The sequence below is a fragment of the Marmota flaviventris genome, chromosome 13 (assembly GCF_047511675.1).
Source record: "Marmota flaviventris isolate mMarFla1 chromosome 13, mMarFla1.hap1, whole genome shotgun sequence".
Classification (NCBI taxonomy): domain Eukaryota; kingdom Metazoa; phylum Chordata; class Mammalia; order Rodentia; family Sciuridae; genus Marmota; species Marmota flaviventris.
The window spans coordinates 24381718-24405008 of NC_092510.1; positions in this window are offsets into that span (position 1 = coordinate 24381718).

Below are 23291 nucleotides of genomic sequence, written 5' to 3' on the forward strand. Positions count from 1 at the left end.
CACAGTAAATTAGAACATTCTGGGTATCCCTGGTGCTCAGAGCAAGAATTGTCCATATTTGGCACAAAAACTGGATTCCCACAGTGAGGAGGAATAGAAAACAAGAACACTGTTCTTGTACCAGTAAGTGGGACTGGAGCAACGATCCGTGAAATGGTGGTGTCCTGGAAACTCCATCCCAGGCGCCCCCACTATAATTGTTTTTAAAATGGTGGGGAAGCAAAGAGCATTTTGCAGATCTTTCTCTAACCACCCACTGGTAAATGTGAAGGCAGCAGTCACCCGCCACAAACAAAGATATCATCAGTGACAGGCTGCAGCATCAACCTGTATCTGCACTACCCAGAGAAATGGGCTCTTTGTTTCAGTCAAGGGCCTGAATTGGAAAAAACTGCCTTATTCTAATCCATCTATTTAATCGACATTCTTGGATTTATTAGATTTTGATAAATTGGTAGCTTTGGTGTCTTTCACATAATAATCCTTAAAATATTTAGGCTTAAACACTCTATAAATAGTCTTTTATCATTTTCCTTAGCTTTTATTAAATGCAATTTCCCTATTTCTCACCAGTTGTTTGAGTTTAGTCTGAAGAATTTTGGAACAACTTTTAAAATACAGAATTCACAACTTCACATGATACCAAAGATTATTTTATGACTGAGAACTCGGTGGAGATATTGTTTCTCTTCATTTACTTTTAATATAGTACAGCTTAATATTCACACGATCACATGCTATGATGGATCTTTCCTCTTTTAATCTTTATCATATGATTTTTTTGGCCACATTTCCTCACCAGTATTTTTATTGGTGTCCTATTATTTTTCTTGATCAATTTTGAAAGAGATTTTTCTACTTAGGTTGTTTATTTCAAGGAATAATCTTTGTTTTCTCAAGGAAACATCTTTAATTGTTTTATTCTTTATTGATTTCTCCACTACGAATCCCATTATCTTCTGGTCTTTCTTATTTCCTTTCTTTGAATTCTAAAATTTAACTTTTTATTTTCTTTTCCTGAAATTTTTGAATTGAAAACATAATTTATTATATATATATTTTTATTTCTGGCAGGTTAGTACATTCATTTTAAGGCTGTTAAGTGTACTTTCCTCTAAGTACATTTTAGCTGTATACCATGTGTTTTTATATATAGTACAATTTAGTGAGATTCATTTCACCCTTATTTCCATCATAATTTCTTCACTTTCGCATTTCTATCCAATTTTATTGTTCAGGGAATGAAGTATGACAGTGATTTTAATAACTACTATTATTATGTAATTATCCTATTGGTCTATAATAGTATGTAGTAACAATACATTTTTAATTCTCTGAGGAAACTTCATACTGTTTTTCATAGTGTCTGTACTTATGTACACTCCTACCAACAGTATAGAAGACTTTCCTTTTCTGTGGAGCCTCACCAGTGTTTGCTATTTTTGTCTTTTAGACAATAGCAATTCTGATTAGGTGAGATGATATCTCACTGTGGTTTTAATTTGCATTTCCCTGACAGATAATGATAGTAAGCATTAATTTTACTAATTTACCAAGCCCATTTGAATTTCTTCTTTTGAGAAATGTTTATTTATATCCTTTGTCCATTTGGATTTTTAGCTTTTTGTAATTGAGTTTTTAAGTTTCTTATATAGTCTCTAAATCAATCCTTTGTCAGATGAACAGTTTGAAAATATTTTTTCCATTATGTAGGTTGTTTCTTCACTTCATAGATTGTTTCCTTTGCTGTGTAAAGCTTTTTAATTTGATATGTCATTTATCGATTCTTGCTTTTTTTTCTCTATGCCATTGAGTCTTATCCAAAAAAACTCATTATTACCCAAAAGTTTTTTTTTGTTTGTTTGTTTAATGTTTCCTAATTAGTAGCTTCATGTTTCAGTCTTATATTTAGGACTTGAACCATTTTGAGTTGATTTTTGTACAGGGTGAGAGGTAGAGATCAAGTTTCAATCTTCCGCATGTGGAAATTCAGTTTTCCCTGCACCATTTATTGAAGAGGCTTTCCATTCTCCAACGTGGTTTTGGAGCCTTTGCTGAGAATTAGTTGAAGTAGTTTATACCACAATAATGATATTACTAAGGAAGAAATCATGAAAGAAATCCCACTTGCAGTAGCTATAAAGTGAAATTAAATTAAAAATATAGGAATAAATTTTACCAAGAATGTGAAAGACCAAAGACCAGTACAATAAAAAATACAAAAACAAAACTATGATGAAAAAAAAAAAGGAAAGAATGCATGCACACATGTACACACAAACAGAGACATACACAAAATGGAATGACTTCCTATGTTTATAGAATTGGAAAATAAAATCAGAAAATTTATATAGAAGCACAAAATATCTGAAATAACCAAAGGAATCTTGAGCAAAAAAAAATGAAAGGCACCACACACCACATGACTTTAAAATATACTACAAAGCTATAGTAATCGAAAGAGTATGGTATTGAGTGAAAACACACAGAGACCAATGGAACAGAATAAAGTACCCTCATATTTTACTATCTACAAAGTTTGTTTATTTCAATATCATATTTTATTTATAGAATGTATGTCTTATTCATGGTTTAAAAATTTTGAATATACTAATAGTCATATTTTTATTAATCACTTATGAGCAGTATAATTTGAAATATTTCATAATTTCTTTCAAAATATTTTTAATATTTGTTTTTATGCACTTAATTCATTTTTCCTCCCTCTGGTAGCTTCTTCTAATGATAATTTACTTCTTTGTATCCTTTAATCTTTTACTTTACTTTATGGTTGTTTATTATGGGAAATACATTAGGTCTTACTTTTAAAACTATTCCAACAGATTGATCTCTATAATAGTAGAGGGTTAATTATCAGTATATTAAATAAGCTATTTTTAATTCCTAAGTTTAGTGTTATCAATTACACAAATAACATCATAACATCTACCTCCACTCCCATTTATTATTTTTCTTTTATTTCTAACAAATGAAATGTTTCCCAAGACCTGAATTGAGCCAGTGAAAGTATTATTTTCCTAGTCCTTTTTTTTTTCTGGACTTGGCAACAATGTGGCAATTCTAGGCATTATCTTAGCAACTATAATATGTGGAGGAATTGATAACTAAAAGTATGATTGAAATTAACTGTATTTTGCTGGGACATGGATGCATTGTACTAAAAATCAGGAAAATCATCAATTTAAAATTAAGTATTGGAGCTAACAATTTCTCCTTTGCAGAATGTATAAAAGCTCCCATCTTCTGCAGCCAGAGGTAGAACACGCTGAGGGTCAGGCCTACAATTTAATATAAGCTTCAGATTTCCTGAGAAAATTCAGTTATCAACCATCTACTATAAGAAAAGAATGGGAAATAGTAGGACCCTGAAATTGAGATGCAGATACTGAAACTGATGTATGCAATAATTTTGAACTTCCCTATTTATTTGTACCCTCTGGTGCTGAATATAATTCACTGTCCCTGTCCAAAGATGGCACAGTTTTCTAGCTTGTAAAACAACACATGTTTCCTTGATTTCTATTCCTGTTTCCTATTGTGGTTATCACACTAAATAAGTTAGGAGAAATTGCCTTAACCCCTCACAGATAGTCAATACAGAGTCACCATGCTGGAAGTAGTAGTATGTTGTGGTTACAACATAGAAGAAAAAAAAAAGTAAACAAAGTGCAACCCAAATCATCTTCCTGGAGTGTCTCTTATTCTTCTGCCTAGTCTTGCAATAAATGGACTGTCACAACCATATCAGTGTGAGAACAGCATAACAGGGGTTCTGACACTTCAGGGAGGAAGGTATATAAATCCTAGATGGTAAACCAGGTAACTCAGGTGTCAGCAGTCCAAATAGGTAATAGAGGAGGATGATTTTCTGGGGAGAGGAGACTAGGGATGGCCTCACACCCTTGCTTCAATTGAGGCAGCACTGAAGAGCCATCCCAATTACTGATGATAGTGAAGAGTCTGAGGCTCCTGTTACAACTTCATGATGATAGTTCAACTTTCCCTTAGATTCAACCCTTCTTTCCTCACTCCTTGCAGGTGTTGATCCTTGGAGCATTCTTCACAAACTTGCTGTATGCAAAACTCAGAGTCTCAGACTTTGTTCCCTTGGGATATCTGAACTTCAAAATTATTTAGATTTTTTTTAATTATACCTGAACATATTTTCAATAACCTGAGGTATAACTGATCTGACCTGACATTGATTGATATATTAGAGATCATATAAGTTATTATATATTTTATTGCCATTTCATTTAGAGATATTAAATTTCATTCCAAACATGTTTTTCTTGTTTGTTTACATTTTACCATTCTAGTTCTATTTCTACAAATAAAAGATACTTTTTCTCTCTTCCAATAGCATTCTGAAGTTCATCAATAGTATTACTTGACTTATTACTTTTTAAATAATTTTACTGAACATTCAGGTGCTTTCAAGAGGAAAACACATATTTTTCAGCTTGGAAAAATTTTACTTATGTGTTCGGTAACTTCCTTTTCTCTATTTTCTGTTCTCTTTTACAAGGATTTGTGTTCACTGAATATTGAACTTAGACTGGTGATTTAACTTCTAACATTTCTAAATTCTTTTTCAGTGTTTTTTTTTTGGGGGGGGAAGGGGAAATTTTTTCAACTTTGACTTTAATACTTTTGAATTTTTAAAATACACCTATCAGAATTTTAATTTTTATGGTTTTCTTCTTTTACTTTGATGACTGTTTTGTTGATGGCATTTAAAAATTTTTTTCCTACAAATTTTTTTATAGTTTGTATTTTAAGTATGTTCACCTATAATTGCATTATAAATGCTTTCTCTCAGGAGAACGTAGGCAGAGTTTCTTTCTGTCTTGAAATTATAAAGTTGAATTTAATGTTAAAAATCTGAAAAAAATGACAATTTTATTTGTTTTCATGGCAAATAGTAATAAATGCATGTCATCAAGTTGCTATCCAAGTCTGGACGCCATCTTTATTACTCCAAAGATTCTTTAAGGTCATATGTCTCAATGCAGTTGTTCAATAACCTGAGTGCATTTACTCATTATCTCACAAATAACTTGTCCAGTGCTCTTCTGCACCATGTCCAGTATTATGGGAGAAGTACAGTGGTGAGCAAAAATGACATAGTTCCATGCCTCCTAGAACTTAAAGAAGTATTTCAGTCATTAAATACATGAAATAACAATTTTTATAAGAGGTAGTAGCGAAGAAGAATGCCTTATAATAGGGCATAAAAACAGGAAAAGCCTAGTTAAACAGAAATACAAAGGACATAATGGAATCAACTTTCTTTCTTTCAAAATAATTATGTAATCTGCTACTTCTTTCTGTCTTCTTAGTGGCCACTTTACTATAAAATAATATCAGTGGTCACATGGATAATTAAAATGGCCTTTGCACTGGATCCCCAGATAACTTTGTTCCCATTCATGTGGTTAAAATAGAAATCAAATTATTTCATTCTCTTTTCCAATAGCATTCTGAAATTCATCAATAGTATTACTTGACTTATTACTTTTTAAATAATTTTACTGAACATTCAGGTGCTTTCAAGAAGAAAACACATATTTTTCAGGTCTCCTAGACCTTGACTAGGACCTTTATATATGAATGATCTTTCCCTGTCCATCACTGTAGCCTCAACTTTGACCATTCTCCATCTTGTTCTCTCTTGTCCCTCACGTCACTATCTTTACCTTGTCAGATCTCATCTCAAAAGTCCTTCCTGACTCCCCACCCTAGAAGAGACACCCTACTTAACAAATGCATGACATATTTCAACTTTTCTTTCTAGTATAAATCAAAGACACTTGTGTGATTATTTAATAAATCTCTGTATTCTCCACTAGGGGAAATGTCTTTCTCAACCTTATAGTCTGAAACATAACATATTACTTAGCATATGTAGGTACTCAATAACTACAGATTTAATATGTAGACAAATGAACCACTAGTTTTTTAATTAGATATGCTAAAAACCCGTCAAAGTATTATGATTGAATTAAATAGGGATGTGATATTAAAAATAGTGATGACATTGTAAATACTCATAAAATGACTTTGCACTTCATTATGACCTTAAAATAACTTAACAGCTACCTCTTTTTTGATGTATAGTTTTTCTTTATTGTTTTTCATAATTCTAATATTGGTGCATAAATTCAGAAAAAGCACTTTCTCAAAATAAAAGTTTTGCAATACAATACAAGATTAGCTTGCACTATCAGTTCTGAATTTGGGCCAATATAGACATGAGCAAACTTTTCCTAAAGAAAAAAAATATAGTCTGAGATGTGTAGTAAGTATGAAATGTTAGAAAAAAAAATATTTGTTTTATTACTTTATTTTTTATGTATAAAATGCAAATATTACTTCAAAAATTGTTAGACTGTGAAATATTGTTGATGCTTATGACAGGAGCATTATAATACTTTGTATTAAACTTATAATAAGTTCATTATTGAATTCATTATAAATAAGCCATAAGTAGTACATATGATTATCAAGTTAATGAAGAATGCAAATGCTATTGCAACAGAAAGTTTTATGTTAAGAAAATGGAATGTGTTCAAATAACAGAGATGAAATCAGTTCCACAACAGTACATGTTAATTAAGGCTGCCTTCTCTATTTCTTAAATTAAACCTTAGTAAAACTTTATTGAACTAGTTTGAATCTCAGCACATGATCAAAAGTAATAAAACACATTTAAAATATAAAAATCTTTGCCTATTTTAATTTACTAAAATTAACATATTACAGACTCAATCATGTTTCAAAAGTCCCCAATTTGACTGTGTTATATTATTATCAGGGTTGGCAAACAACAGCCTGAAGACCAAATCTGGCCTACCATCTGTGTTTTTTATGGCCACCAACTAAGAATAGATTTTACCTTAAGTGGTTGAAAAGATCAAAAGAAGAATATTTTGTAACATGTGAAAATTATATGAAATTCAAATTTTAGTGTCCATAAATGAAGCTTTGTAATTGGAATGTGGCCATGCTTGTTCATTTGCATATTGTCTGTGGCTCCTTTTGCTCTATAACTGCAGAATTGAGTAGCTATAACAAAGACTGTATGTTAGTATTAGTACCTGACTCTTTTTTTTTTTTAGTATAAATAATGTTTTTATTTTTTTTATTTTTAATTTTTTATTGTGGGTTGTTCAAAACATTACAAATTTCTTGACATATCATATTCCACACTTTGATTCAAGTGGGTTATGAACTCCCACCTTCATCCCATACACAGATTGCAGAATCACATCAGTTACACATCCATTGATTTACATATTGCCATACTAGTGTCTGTTGTGCTCCGCTGCCTTTCCCATCCTCCACCCTCCCCCCTCCCCACCTCTCCCCTCCCCTCCCCTCCTCTCTCTCTACCCCCTCCACTGTATAACCCTGAGGGTCTCCTTCCATTACCATGCAATTTCCCTTCTCTCTCCCTTTCCCTCCCACCTCTCATCCCTGTTAAATGTTAATCTTCTTCTCCTGCTCTTCGTCCCTGTAAAGAGTACCTGACTCTTTACAGGGAAATTTTGCCAACCTCTGTTATTATTATAACTTCAGAACTCAACTGTTACGGATTTTGATCCTCCTGTGGTCTCCTGGGTTCCTTATTTCTGCATTTTGTGTGCTGACCTGTTCTGACATTTATTATCCTTGCTATCATGTTTTAAGATAATCCTAAATCCTTTACTGTTCATCATTAGTCACCTGCATTATCCCTTGGTGCCTGGGCCTCCTCTACTGCATACTAACTCCTACTTGCCTGCAAATCTGGGTCTTTGTTCTTAGACGAAATAAACTTAGATTCTATTTGGATTTTGTATTACCCAACTACATCACCTAAATGTGCAAATGAAAATTATATTGTAAAGCAGGTACTCATACAGCAGATCATAGGCTCCCTGAGGAAATTGTTATAAATGAACTTTGTTTTTCTGAAGTAGAATCTCGCATCAAATGAAGTAATGATCCAATGTAAAAGCATATGCAAAATTTGCATGAATGGTTAAAAGGATTAGAAATGTATTTAAAATTAGAAACTTTTTGAACTGGATGATCCTTGAAAATAATTTACTTTGATTTGCTGATTTCAAATGATAAAACTTAGGCAGATATGCACTTTTCTTCAATATCTGTACCCAAATTCACATCTCCTATTCCCTGCCCAGCTAAGTTCTTTATCAATGTGGTGGTGAATATATTCACAAAAATATTTAAGGTGTGATAATATATAGAGAAGATAAAATGCAATTATGTTTTTTCAAAAGTTTTATGTATCAATAATTAATCTTAATGATCACTATTTAAAATTAATTTGATTTTCTTGAAATGTATAATTCTCTTTTGTATTTGAAGGATAGGGTTGGGCAGAGTCAGTTGGGAATAAGGAGATCAATTTTAGCATTTTGACACAATTATATTTCTTTCACTAAAATTTAAACTTATACTATTTATGTGGTTTCCCTTTTATATGTTGTCTTACCTGAACCAGAGACTTTTATAGCTTTAATACTAGTTTCTCTGTGTTAAAAAGAAAACTTGAATGACCAAGACTTTCACTGTGTAGTTTTGTGGGCAAGTAGTCTCTACAATCAATTTATTCTTGTTTGTATTTTATCTTTTCACTGATAAGATGGCCAGCTGAAAAATATCAAAGATATAATTTTGCATTTTTAAATGCAAAATAAACACAAAAAGAAATTGCATGAATGCATGTAAAAGAGGAAAGACTGTGAAAGTGGTTGTCATCTTTTGCCTAGATTTTTTGTTGTGAGAACTATTATGGATAACATTATTGTAAATATCTCACAGTACTCCATCATAGAAACTGTCACTTTTCCCTTTTTTTAATTCTTTGGCAAAATCTGAGCATAGCCAATGAATGACCTGTGCAAAACTGATGATCATTGGAATCATCAATTAGACAGTATCAAACAAAGAAGCTGTAAGATGCATGAGGAACCAAGGATTAACTACCTGTAGCAGAGAATAAATTTTCTCAATGATGAATTATTATTCCCCAAGTGAATTCTCAGTTCCTACTAACATGAGCATTCTATTTTATGGTTGACCCAGGTTTGGGGACTGTTAGTTCTTCTCGGAGTGTCAATGCAGGTGTGGCCTCTCTAACCAAGTCAACTCTGTTATTGGTGATATGTGGGGACTGTGGGTTAAGTTTTGGGAGGAGGATTTCAAATGTGGGATCAAGTAGAAGCTGAGTGTTTAGAAATGAGTCAAATAAAATTTGAAGCAGTTCAATTAAGGATTCCTGCTGCATATAGGGTGAAAATAATTAATTTAAATGGGATTTCAGGAAGGAAATCAAATTGATTTTACTTTTTCTCACTGAACTACTATGAATACTAATACCATAGCCAATTCTAGGTTTTATTTGGAGTAATTTCAGAGAAACTCCTTCCACTATTTTCCATTTACTTTTCTGCCTATTTAGCAAGTAAATCAATAATTACCATTAAAATGCGCATATACAATAACAGAAGAAAAAGTAGTTTGGGAGTAATTGAAGATGTTTCTAGAAGTTATTCAAAGAAAACTTCACATTCTCTTTTTTCTTTTGTTAAATGGTCTCAAAAATCATTCTTCCACCCCTAATATTTCAAACTTAGTTAACAAATATTTCTGTCCTATGCAGAAATTTTGAACTGTAATGTTTTCTACTAGAAATAAATCCAATATAATTATTTTTTTTCTGTGCCTAGATATAGTACTAGCCCAGTAGGAGACCAAGAATATGTCAAAATAACCTCAATAAAGCAGTTGACTTGCAAAATTTCTGATTCAATTATATGTTTTGTACTGATTTTGAAAACTGTAAAATGTCATTGCATGCTAATACCAAATAGTCCCTATAAACTATTTGTGGTACCCACAACTCTAGTTGTTTGGAAAATCTCCAAAGAGTATCTTATATCTACACTTGCACATAAAAGAGAATAAAATTACAATGTACTTGGATAGGAAAGCTCCATTATTCTAAGAAAATTTGTGACTTTCTTCTTCATTTTTTAACATCTTCATGCTAATTTTAAGAATCAAAATGTTGGAAACATTCCACACTTATTTTTGACTAATTGATTTTGTTTATATTTCTCTGAAATACTGAGGGTATGTGTTGTATGAATCTTTCCTGCAGAGCTTACCTCCAAAATTGACATACCCACTCAAATTAATTAATGACATCTTGTCTGATCTTTTAGCATAAAGTGGTCATTTGTCACAATTGCCAAAGTATGTACTGGTACCGGTCCATATGACTTAGTCATTATAACTATTAACTTTGAGATTAAATTAGGATTATATATCATCTATTGAATTGAACTATAGGTTTTATGAATGAAGGAACCATCTATGTTATTCTCAGTGTTGTACTGTCAGCATGCAGAATAGTTTTGGTACAGAGTAGGATTTCAATCATATATAGTATCTAAAATATAATGTGCAAACTTGTGTGCATGGAATGATTGTGTTGAACTATGCATTCCAATGTCCTTAGTAGTCTTTAGTATTTCTTTTCACCCCTTCTTTCTTCTTGGCTCCTACCTAATCCCATACAAGCCACAGATACCCTGCTTCATGATCATGACAATGGGTATGTAAACATGGGTAAACTTTTGGGAAAGGATGGTCCAATTCTTTGTTCCCCACCCTGATTGTGCAGGGAGTATTGGTCAGTGCAAGTCCTAGCATGAAGAAAATGCACCCTCTCTTTCTGAAGTAGATCCCTGGGACACCACCAAAGTAGTATGGTTGCACGGGACATCTAAACAGAAAGATATGCAACAGATGGTACATCCTGTATTCAAACATGATGCAGAAGCAAGAGTGATATTTGCATACAACAGGGGAGGAGGAAAAAGCCTTGTTAATGAAAACAAGGAGTAAGTAAGCAGTTTTTACTTTTGATCATTATCAATTATGGGCCAGAGAAAAAGAACCTCCCGGGAGACATCAGTATGAATAGATGACAACAAGGACCAGATATTCCCCTACTCAGATCAATGTGCCTTATCAGTATGTCAACCTCAATGGCTTCAGCCTCAATGCCAGAACAAATGGTTTCTATTTTCCTAGGAAGGGAGGTTTATGTTATAAATTGTGTTATGTCATGGAGAAAGTTAAAGGTTAGGTCTTTTTGCACTTCAGTGCTTAGGTTCATACCTACCATATGTGCCTCATCCAGGGACTGTCAAATTATGGCCCTCAGGACAATTCCAGATTGCTGCCTGCATTTGTACAGCCCATGAGCCAAGGACTGCTTTTACATTTTTAAATTGTTGAAAAAAATCAAAAGAATTGTCTTTCATGAAAAATTAAATGGAAATTTTATAAAATTTTATTGGGGAAGGGTTATATTCATGTGTTTCCCTATTGTTTGGGGTTGCTTTTGTCCTACAATGACAGAAATTGAGTGGTTGAAATGAGATGGTGTGGCTCACACAGGTAAAAATTTTGCTATCTAGCCATTTCCAGAAAATGTTTTTCCACCTCTGGTCTAGTATAAGATTTAAAAAGTAGCAAGTTTTGTATTTCCTGCTTTCATTGACAGTATCTATTGATGTGTCCTAGGAATCATTTCATTTTTTGTTTATCATTAAAAAGTGAAGATGGGGAGAAATTCACAGAGGGCAAGAAATATTTCACTATTTTTAAAAGATATGTATATTTTTAACCACAATAGTTCTTGGCTGGGTAAACACAATTCCAAGTTTCCAATGTATCACTCTGAGAATAAAGGTAATGCTCATGGAAGAGAAGTAACATACTAGGGCTCAAATCTTTTACAAAAAAAAAAAAAAAAAATTGGTGAGACTCAAATGCTATCAGATGACCAAATAAAGGATGCAATATGCAGGAAGAATAATTAATGCATCACCCTTACAACATCCACTCCACAGTTGTGTTTCCTGTCATCTTTCCAGAGTGATTCTGCAGACCTTAGTGAGTCATCTTTATGCTTGTTCGATGCTCTTAAAATGCTTTTGGCTGCTTAAAACATATAATCTGTATCTAACTTCATTAGTTTGCCCTGACCTTTCCATTCTAGCAATAGGAAAGGGCAATGTCCTTTGAGGTGGGTAACCTTATTATTAATGGTCCGATGAAATTTGTCACTTTAAAAAGTCATTTTCAGTGCCTCAGCATGAGAGAAGCTATAGAAAAATACTTTTCATTTTGCAGAAAGAAAATATTCTATTTGAGTTATTCACTAGTTCCTTAATGTTTGGGGGAGGTTTTTCTTTAATTTTGCTTTGCTTTTGTTTTCTAATATCTAGTCTTGAGCTTCTAAAAAAATAGATTAAATAATTTTAAAAAGTGTAAAACCAAATGAAGAATTTAGACTGTATTAATTGATATTTGACTCAAGTCTGGTCGATTGTACAGCACTAATTTGTGCTAAACACAAATTATAAAAATCTAGATATTAAAGTTTTTATTAATTAGCATATTTTTTTTGTTTTCTTACATATTAAAAGAATAAAAGTGTGATTAATCCTGATTCCCAAATCCCCATTCTGCTGTAATCTCCTCAGAGTTCAAGAACAAATTCAGGCATATATTTTTCCAAAGGAAGAAAATATACTAAAACAGTCCTTTTTAATTTTCAAAACATTAGCATCAAATCTATTTGTATAAACATGACACTAGATAACCTTTTGTCAATTCAGAGTGCATTTTTTCTCATTTCTAGAAACCAGATGACTATGTCACTGTTACTTTAAACACCTCAAAATCTCCCAGGACCTGCAGGAATTCAAGCTCTTGATGGTCTCTCTAACCTATTGTCTCTGAGGTCTTCTGTTGCGCTCCCTATTCTACTGACAATGGACTCCTGTTCTTTCAACCTTTGTATCTTTGTTCACTCCTCATGAAACAACCATCCCACTCCCTTGCACAATACCCGCTCAGCCTTCAAAATCTCAAGAGTCTCCTTCAATAGGTTATCCCTGACTCCTTCAGATAACATCAGATGATTCTTTATCTATGTTCCCACAGCACCTTAAACTGATCTCTCTATTTCAGTATTTCCTAAAATGGGCTTCAAGTGGCTTTCCAGTGCTGCACTTCCGTATGACTTTGAGCTCCTTCCTTCAGGGTGTGGATTCTGCCTTGTCATTTTTCAGAACCAAGCATGGTGTCTAACAGGAGATGCTGAATGTGTGCCTGGTGACCAAAAGGAGGCACATTTAAAATTCTACTATGTTCTTCCAGCATTAAGCCTTCCTATGAGAATGCTGTATCATGGCCAGTCTGTTAATTTCACATTCTTTAATTATATGTACAATCCATACGTCTTCCTAAGAATTTTCAAACACCTGATTGAATATTGTTCTTGTGCATTAACCACTTTATTTCTTCTGGGATGCCCATGCAAAGATTTAAAGGCCTTCATGCTTCCTAGACAAAGTCTCTGCAGAAAAGCAGAGAAATGTCCAGCCAAATGCTTGAGGTAGATAAAAAAAATTACATGCTGTACTGAAATCTAATAGTCAGAAGCCATGTGCAGCAGAGCAGCACAAGCACCCTCTACAGCTTCTGCTTCTAGTTTGTTAGAGGATTTATTAAGAAAGAAGGCCAAGTCTTATCACATTCTTTCCCTACATCTCTTTAATCCATTAATATACTAAAATTTGCATCAATTGATTTGCTTATGTTAAACTGGCCTCTCATTGCTGGGATAAATCCAAGTTGCTCATGATGTATTAATATTATCAATATTATGATTGCTTCATAAAATAGATTGTGGAGTGTTTCATCTTTTTTCTTAGTCTTTGAAAGAAATTGTTTATGAACGAAATTAGGTAGCACTTTAAATATTTGGTTAAACTTGCCAGTAAAACTATTGGGCCTGAAGTTTTCAGTGTCAAGATTAACTTCTAATTTGTTAACAACTAAGAATTGATTTCAATTTTGTAACTTTTAAAAAAAAATATTTTAGTTGTAGATGGACACAATACCTTTGTTTATTTATTTATTTTTATGAGGTGCTGAAGATTGAACCCTAGATGGTGCTTTACACATGCTAGACAAGTGCTTTACCACTGAGCTACAATCACAGCCCCAACAAGTTTTAATTTTTCATGAAATTTGTTCATTTCATTGACATTTCAAATTTGTAGTTTGTTTATAATGTTCTATTCTTCTTATTAAGCAGTGCTATATTTGTAGTTGTCCTTCTTTTATTCTGATACTTTTGTCTTTTTTTTCTTACCTTAATTACTCTCACCATAGATTTGTCTATCTTGTTAGATGTTAGGGCAATTAACCTTTAGCTTTATTCTTTTTCCCTATATTACTTACTTTGTATTTCATTGATTTCTGGCCTTATTTTTGGTTTCTGCATTCCTCTAATTTTTTTAGATCTAGTTTTTGGTATTCATTTTCACTTTTAACATTAGACACTTAACACTTAATTTTTAGCCTTTCTACTTTTCTCATAAGAACATATTTGGTTATGCATTTATCTATAAATGATGCCTTACTTGTATCCCAGGCATAGAAATATGTGATGGCTTCATTCTTATTCAGGTCTAGGTATTATGGTTTGAATTGGAAATTCTTTGGATAATTTAGCTGTATTTTTATAATTTTTAAACACATAGAATCTTACTAGCTATCTAACCTAACTACTGATCTTTCATTTTCTCCTTCAAAGTCTTTTCCCCTGTCTTCTTACCTAATTACATGGTAGTCCAAGAACATGGTATCTTAAATTTCTGAAGACTTTTATTCATTGTTTCAGTATATATTCAAGTTTTACAGATGCTTTTTTGTGTTTGAAAATACTGTACATTCTGCAGATGTTGAATACACATCTTTTAGTTCAAGTGTGTAAATTATTGCTCAAATGTTAAATAACTTATTAACCATCTTTCTTTTATCTACTAGGTACTGAAAATGTTATAATTTGTTATGATTGTAGATTGATATATTTCTTATGTAACTATGTAATTTGGAGAAGTTTTGCTTTCAAGTCTGTTTTACCTTTGTCAACATAACTGTGATATTATTTGTCTGATCTATATTTTTGCACATAGTGAGTTTCATCTTTACCATCTACTTTTATGTTAGATCTATCTGTGTTGTTGTGGATGCTGTGAAGTGCCTATAACCCTTCCCTTTCCTTGTCTTTCTTTCTGAACACCAATGCATTACTTGTGGATGCTGAACCATCTTGAATATTTATACAGACTTGATAATGGACACCTCATGGCATGGATTGTGAACAGCAGCAGAAGGCACCTGAATTCCTGAGTTGCCTCTGACTAGAGTTGCCTCTTTACCTCTACAAATATCTGCCTTGGGATGTAAGCCATTTATTTTGTTTTTCTCCTTTATGCAGCTTGGTTTAATTTCAACTGATTCTCGGATGTTGTTCCATGGTGACATTACAGATTAATTTATCTCAATACTGACAAAACAAATTTATTTTTCAGTTACCAGTAATATCTTTTATGTACATAGAACCTAAGTCTGTGCTTATTTTAATGATATCTAGGATTTTAAAAACAATATGTCCACAAGAAACTTTTAGATAAAATATTATGGCACTTTAGAGTGGATGTTAGCTACAATATTAGAAAACTTAGCTGAATTTTGAATTAAAAAGGTCGAAGTAAGAAAAAAATTTAAAAAGTAGGACAAAGAGGAAAAAGTACTGCAATTATAGAGAAAATATGGGGGGAAAGACTCTCAAGAAAAAGTTTAGAGATCTATACCAAAAATTATCTTTAAAAATTGAGTGACAAAAGTTTGGAGAGAAAAGATGTTTGTAGATTTGGTAAGGTGACTTGTATTCAACCTGTTAAGTTTTCTGAACACCATACAAAAATCATATAAGGTGAAGATAAGTAAAAGCAAAAATAAAAAAATGAAACAATGTTAAGGAGATAAAAAAAAAAATGGGAGGATTGTTTTCTATAAGCAGCTCAAGGAAGATCTCACTATGAAAGTAGACACTTGGATAAAATGAGGAAGTGAGCCACAGTGGAGGATGTAAGCCACAATGACAGAATAGGCAAAACAAAAGTCTAAGAGCAGATTGAGCAGGATTCCTGGGGAGGTTAGAATGTAGCAAGACATATAGGAGAGAGAGTAGCAGGAGGCAAAGTGCTAAAAGGGATAGGTCATGGGGTGGAATTTGTCAGATTAATGGGCTTTGGATTTTATTCTAATTTTAATGGTTAACCAGTGGATAGGTTTAGACAAAGGAATGCAAGATCTAGTTTACATTTGGAAGAAGATCACTGTCTTTGCTATGTGGAGAATGAATTAGAAAGAGCAATAGTAAAAGCAGGACTCAGGATCAGATAGAAGGCATTGGCTCTATTCAGGAAACATAGAGTGGTTAGAATAGGTGGTAGCTATGATAGTGGTGACAAGTGATCATATTCTCAGGATCATAATAAATGTACTAAAAATAAATAGTGAAGATAAGGGATGGAATGTTAATGAAATGCAAGGCTTTTAACCCCAAACTGTGGTAATTTATAAGAATTGCCAATCAATACCCCAAAACCTAGATTTGACTTACAAATGCATTCTTTTTCATATTTCTGTATTTTTAGTTAACCATTTGCTAATATTAAAACAAAATAAAGATGTTGATATCTGTTCGTTTTCATTTGAAAAATCAGCCTGGTGTGGTGGCACCTACCTGTAATCTTAGTGATTTGGGAAGCTGAGGCAGAAGTTTGAGACCAACCTGGGCAACTTAACCAGACATTGTCTCAAAATAAAAATAAAAGAGGCTGAGGATGTAATTCAGTGATAAAGTGGCTCTGGGTTCAATCCCAAGTACGGCCAAATAAACAAAACCCAGAAGATTTGCAATCATTCTATTTACAGCATACTCTAAAATTTTTCACTATGTGTCTCAGTGAGGTTTTTGTTGCTGTGACTGAATATCACACACTGGGTAACTTATAAAGAGTAGTGGTTTATTTTGTTAAGCAAAATAACATCTAAAATTTACAAGTTTTATTTTTTTTTATTTTTTTTTAAGTTGTAGGTGGACACAATACATTTATTTTATTTATTTATATTTATGTGGTGCTGAGGATCGAACTCAGGGCTTCACACATGCTAGGCAAATGCTCTACTACTGAGCCACAACCCCAGCCCTAGAATTTGCAAGTTTTAATAAACACAAATTGTAATTTCTTTGAACAGCAGTGCCTATGGGTCTACCAAATTCTATAGTCTCAGTTCACTCCGCCAACATTAAGACATGATTCACAATTTTTTAATAACAGAGTCCAAAGATGTTAATTTAGTAAAGGCTTTTTATTAAACATTTGTTCTTTGGGAAATCCAAGAGCATAGTATAGGCATCTGCTGAGTAACTGGTGAGGGGATCTTGCTGTACCATCACATGGCAGAGGACACCATGGTGAGATGGAGCAAGGCTACTAATTTAAGTCTCTCTTCCCCTCCTCATAAAGCCACTAAAGCCATCATCAGGATCCCACCCTCATGACTCCTGAAATGCTAATTACCCAAAAGCTTCATCTTCAAATACCATTACCATATGACTTAGAGGATCAAGTTTCAACATTAATTTTGATGAGAACAAATAGACTACAGCACCCTGCCTATATTTGACGAATATTGTTAGAGGCTGCCCCCATACACAATGCACTATGTGGTGGGCTTCATTTCTCCATATTAACATCTTATTCCCTGTACTATAGACATTTTCATTTGTGACTACTGACCTAGAACTTGCAGGAGGGCAAACCATCAAATCCCCCGCACAACTCCATTCCTTCCTACTGCAGTGTTGTTCAACAGAACTCTAGGGAGACACTTACTTGAATCCACACTTCTACTTTTCCCAGGCTTATGTTCAGGGGTCTATCTGATATGTAACTTGACATAAAAATGTTTCCTAAAAAATAAATTCTTTTCCAGCTGATCATATTCCTCAGTAGGTTAGACACTAATATTCATTATTGAAAGTTTCAAGGATTCTACCATATTTTATATTTTCTTTTCATTCATAATCACTGGCAAACAGAGCACATGGGGAATTAGAACTTGGAAAATACATCCTCTGGTAGAGAGGACCCAAACCAACATGTTGAGACAAGGAAAGCTTAATTAGATTTTTAAATCAAGATTTAAACTTCAGAAACTAAGCTGTGTGGTCAGGAGACCATAACTGATAGGAAAAGGCCAGGAGTCCAGGGAGGAAAGATATAGCCTCATTTATAATTTGGCAGGAAATATTCCTCTGGCCATGGACATTTCCAGGGGAGGGGAACAGCCAAGCCAGACTGTGCAGTCTGAGCAACACAGGAACACTAATATTCCTGACTGACAGTACACCTTCAGGAAATCACTTGGGCAAAGCAACATTGCTGGAATTTTAGGTATTCTGGAAGACTACAAAAAGTGTCTATTTTCCATTTGCCAACACTGTCAAGATGGTATAGAGAGAACCTGATAGGTCTCCACAGTGTATGTTTTAAGAAGTGACTGCGTGATAATCACTGCTGTGTTTGGAAGAGCAGCACCTCAGGAGGGTTTGGTTGTCTTCCTGTTGGCAATGGCACATTCTTAGAAAGCTTAGGGTGGCAACAAGGGTTTGCAAACTCCTCCTGCTCTGAACTTCCTAATACCCTCTATTGAAATCTGAAACACCATATACAAATACATGTGAACTTTTAAAAAAGCCATTTACATTCAAGCATATAAAGTGACATTTTAAGTGACACCCAAATAAGCAAACCCCATCATATTAATAGTCATATTCTAGCAGGGTGGGGCACGCTTTATTGAGATAAATATAATGACTTTTCCAATCATTTGGCTTTCCGACCTTTCTCCTGCAATCACATACCAAAATGAATATTTTTAATGAAAAACCATGGAGGCTGTGAGGATTTTCTCTTTGCTAACTTCTCCTTTATCAGTCAGACACAGACAGTGTCGTGGAGCGATGTAATCAGCCCTTAAAACAGATGCTGAGGAAATTCATTGAAGGAGAGCAGAAAGATTGGGATGAGTGATTGCCCTATCTCTTGCTTCCTACGGGGAAGTTCCCAATGCATCTATAGATTATTTATTATTTGAACAGTTGCATAGGGGATTATTCCACATGAAATCATTTGGCAGGTAAAAAGGAAAAAGCCCAGAGAACATCAAGAGGACATTTACTTGCTAAAAAATGAACAGACTATACAAAAGGCCCCCTGGATTCATCCATAAATTGTCAAGGCATTAGGACAAGCACAATATGTTAACTGCTCAATTTATGCATCCCAGATCCTGCAGTAATTGCTTTGGAGAGAAACTATGAACTTGGGTGCAATTCAACTTAAAGTCTTAAAATGGTGCATTGTTTGACTTCATTGTTTGTTCTAAATAATATAGAAAAAGTTGGGCATTTTAGGAAAGGCACTTGGGATGTAGGAAATGCAGGCACAGCGGGAACCCACACATGTGCAGGCTGACTAAAAGGCTACCAGCTCCTACTTTTGTTTCCTTTGGCTTCAGCCTCTTACCTGGAGAAGTCTGTCTAACCAGTGTCTAGAAATGCTGTTTCTCTTATTAATGTATCATGGTCTCCCCTTCTCTTCTGGCTCTCTTATGTTTTTGTCGCTGTTTATATTTTTTGTTTGTTTGTTTTTGTTTTTAAAGGAAGATATCTGCCATTGGAATAGATATGCCTGCCGTTCTTGTATGCAAGGTAGGGATATGTTACCTATTTTGATTATATAGATATTCTCAAGTGAAACCATTGTCCTCTCTGAGCTGAGAGCATATGGACTCAAGGTTTTTCTTTTTATTCATTTATATTTCTTGCTTGCAATTAAAGAGAAAAATTTGCATGGACTGCACTGGGAAAAATATTACAATCTAGTGAAACCCATTCCAGAATAACATCTTTACAATGTGAAAATTAAACAGGGATTCATCATTGTTGCTTTAACATTGAATCTGAATGCATTTTTGCAAATGTCTAATAACTGTATTATTGTATTTGTCAACTCTCAGTTATATTTTTAATGGCAATTGGAAACCTATTTAGAAGTTGTCATCTCTTTTGGCTTTTCCTCGCTTGTTTGTTTCTTTCTGCTCTTTCTTTTACACAGCTACTGCTTTTTTTTTTTTTTTTGGTACATGTAGCTTATGCATTCCCCTGAAGAGTCTCACTCTTTTTCTCTTTTCCTCTTCCTCTTTACTAATTAGAAATTCCCAGGAACAGGACTTTGATTTTCCTAACTTGTGTCCTGGGCTTAATTTTAGACCAACTATTCAGGGCTATGACATGGGGCTACTGTGGACAGTTGTAGGGAGGTTAAAGAATTTTGTAAGCTGGGAAGACATCTTCCAGAAATGCTATCCTAAACCAAAATAAATTAATTAAGTTTAAAAGTCATATTTTAAATACAAAGACAAGGGAATTCAAGGTTTCTTTATGAAAAAAAATCTAGATGTAATTTTTTTTCATTTGAGTGTTTCTTATTATTGGCATAACGGAACTACCTTCATATTGAAGAGTGATATAACTTTATGACCTTAAAACTATGCACTGAACTAGAACTTCTATTTCTTGTCCATCTTCTTCTCTTTCCCTTCACCTAATTTTATCTCCCTCATAAATCAGACTTTAAAGCATGGTCCCTTTCACCATAGATTTATTTCCCATAGAGTTATGAATTACTCATATTCTCAAGGACTTTACTGCATATTTTTGTTTTTTGAAAAGGACCCTGGGCACTTTGAAGAACATTAACCAAGACCCAAATGTTACTGACACCTTCTTTTTCATACTGACATTTGGTGGAATCTTTTTTCCCCTAAGTTATTGCCAAATGGGATCAGCTGCATAATTTATGGAGTCCAGTGTTAAATGAGAATGGGGGAATTTTTGTTAAAAAATTAACTCATTGGTCAAAATTAAGAATTTCAAGATGGCAGCAGAACATTAAACCAAGCAATTTCCAGGGCCTATCTATGGGCAAGACACTGTGTAACTGTACAGGTTGCATGCTTATGAATTCAGCCCTGTAGTCAAATGTCAAAGGAGGCAGGCAATTTGCCTTTAGGCAATGTTTTAGTCAGCTGTGACCAAGATACCTCACAAGAACAATTCTAAGAAAGGAGAGTTTATTTGGGGCTCATGATTTCAGAGGTCTCAGGCCACAGATGGCTGATCTGTTGCTCTGAGCTCAAGGTGAGGCAGCACATCATGGGGGAAGGACCCAGCAAAGAAAAAACGCTCAACTCATAGGTAAAAATGCTTATCTCAGAAAGCAGAGAATGGGAAGGGGAAGGGGCCACAGGGAAGATACACCTTTCCAGTGCCCCACCTCCTCCAGCCACTACCCACCTGCCTACAATTACCACCCAGTCAGTCCATTCAAACTAGGATTAACTGAGATTATAGCTTTCACAATTCCATCAAGTTACCTCTGAACATTCCTGCATTACTAGGAGTTTTTTGGGGAACACCTCATGTCCAAACCATAACAGGGTAGATCAATTATCCTCTAAATTGAACAGAATAGATAGCTCTTTTTAAATGACAAATATCAATTTATAATCCGAACAATGCTAAAAACTATAACAACTTGCAGAATATAATATGCATATATAATTTGTGAATGAGGAATTTAACCATGTCTACTGTGTTTAGACAATATATAACTGCAAGGTTTTTGTGTTAGTAATGTTTACCTCTAGAGTTATTATTTCCTTCTAATCTTATTAATAAAAACAAATCCATCATCATGAAATCAGGGTAGAAAGAATTCCCTATTAAATAGAAACTATTTTGATAGGGATGTAGTATCTTATTTCTTAATATTCTACCAAAAAAAGAAAGCAAAGTTCTGTAAGAAATATTTTCCTAGATTTTCTAGTCTAGACTGAAGCAAGAGATTTTTAATTCAGGTCTCAGAATGGACTTAGGAATTGCGATGCTCAGAGATACCGCACCAAAGCATTTTATCTGTACAGCAAATATGCAAATGTAATAACATATTTGAAGTTGGTAATCAGATGTAAACTTTAATAGTACAAGCTTAGAACTAAAGCCTTATCCTGATTGGTGGCTCTTATCTCTAAGATGGGGAGGAAGGGTTGATATAGAGTAACTCCAGGCTTTCAGTGGATGTAAATTACATGTCAAGTAACAGTGCCCCAGTCTTCTGATAAGGAGAGTGAGACTGCCTAGATAAGAAAGAGAGAAGGCAGATAAGATGAGCAAGAAAGAGGAGAAAAGAGCATAAGAGACTTAAACCACCATCCTGAGGTTTTCTGTGTAAATACCATGCCATTTAATTTCTGAGAAAGGCAAGACATTGGAATAATGAATCCAGACAAAAGACACAAGTGATGGCAGAAGATGTGGATTGTAATTCAAGTGCTTCTATTAACTATCTGTGTGTCTTCCTGTCAGCTTTCTATTTATTTCTGATTCAGTTTCTTCTTATACACAGGGAGGAATTTAGCATAGGATAATCTCCAAGAGTTTTATAGCTTTAAATGTATGCCTTTAATTCTGATAAAATTTAGATAATTTTATAGAAAAATGTCCTGGCTTTTCTTGGCAGATCTATTGACATCTATTTTATCCAACATTCACTGATTGCCTGTTTGATCCAGTTACTTAGTGCTAAGTCCTGGAAATAACAGTGACTATTAAAACTCAGTCCTCGTGGTGTTGTGTCTGTCTAAGGTTAATGAAACATGCTTCTTTATATTAAAAGGGATTTTTTTCCCACTTAAACACTTATGGTCCTGGCAAAAAGAACTCATCATTGATATTTTAACTACTATATTAAGGATGCTTTCTGGATTTTTTTGTTTTTGTTTTTAAAAGCATATGGAGTTTCAGATTAATATCTATGATCTGGTATGTGCTCCCTAAAGTTCATGAATGTATCCACATTCTTTCACATTTGAAGTCGAGTAAGTGGAAGAATTTATTATTTTAAAAATAATAATGAGACCATCTTCTGATTAAAAGGTGATCAATTTAGATGCAAAAGTGGATTCTACAGATAGTCAATTAAACTGGCAAAGTTGGAACCCTAGAAGGATAAAAAATTGAGTCCCTGAATTTCAGAACTAGGGCCTACTCAAGGTTCATTAATCTAATCTTATATTATGATTGAGAAAAATTATTTTCAGAGAGATTATGTGTCTCTATCAATGTCACCCAATGTAAGAACCAGGACTGTGAGTGAGATCTGTCCCCCATACTACAGCTACATTTT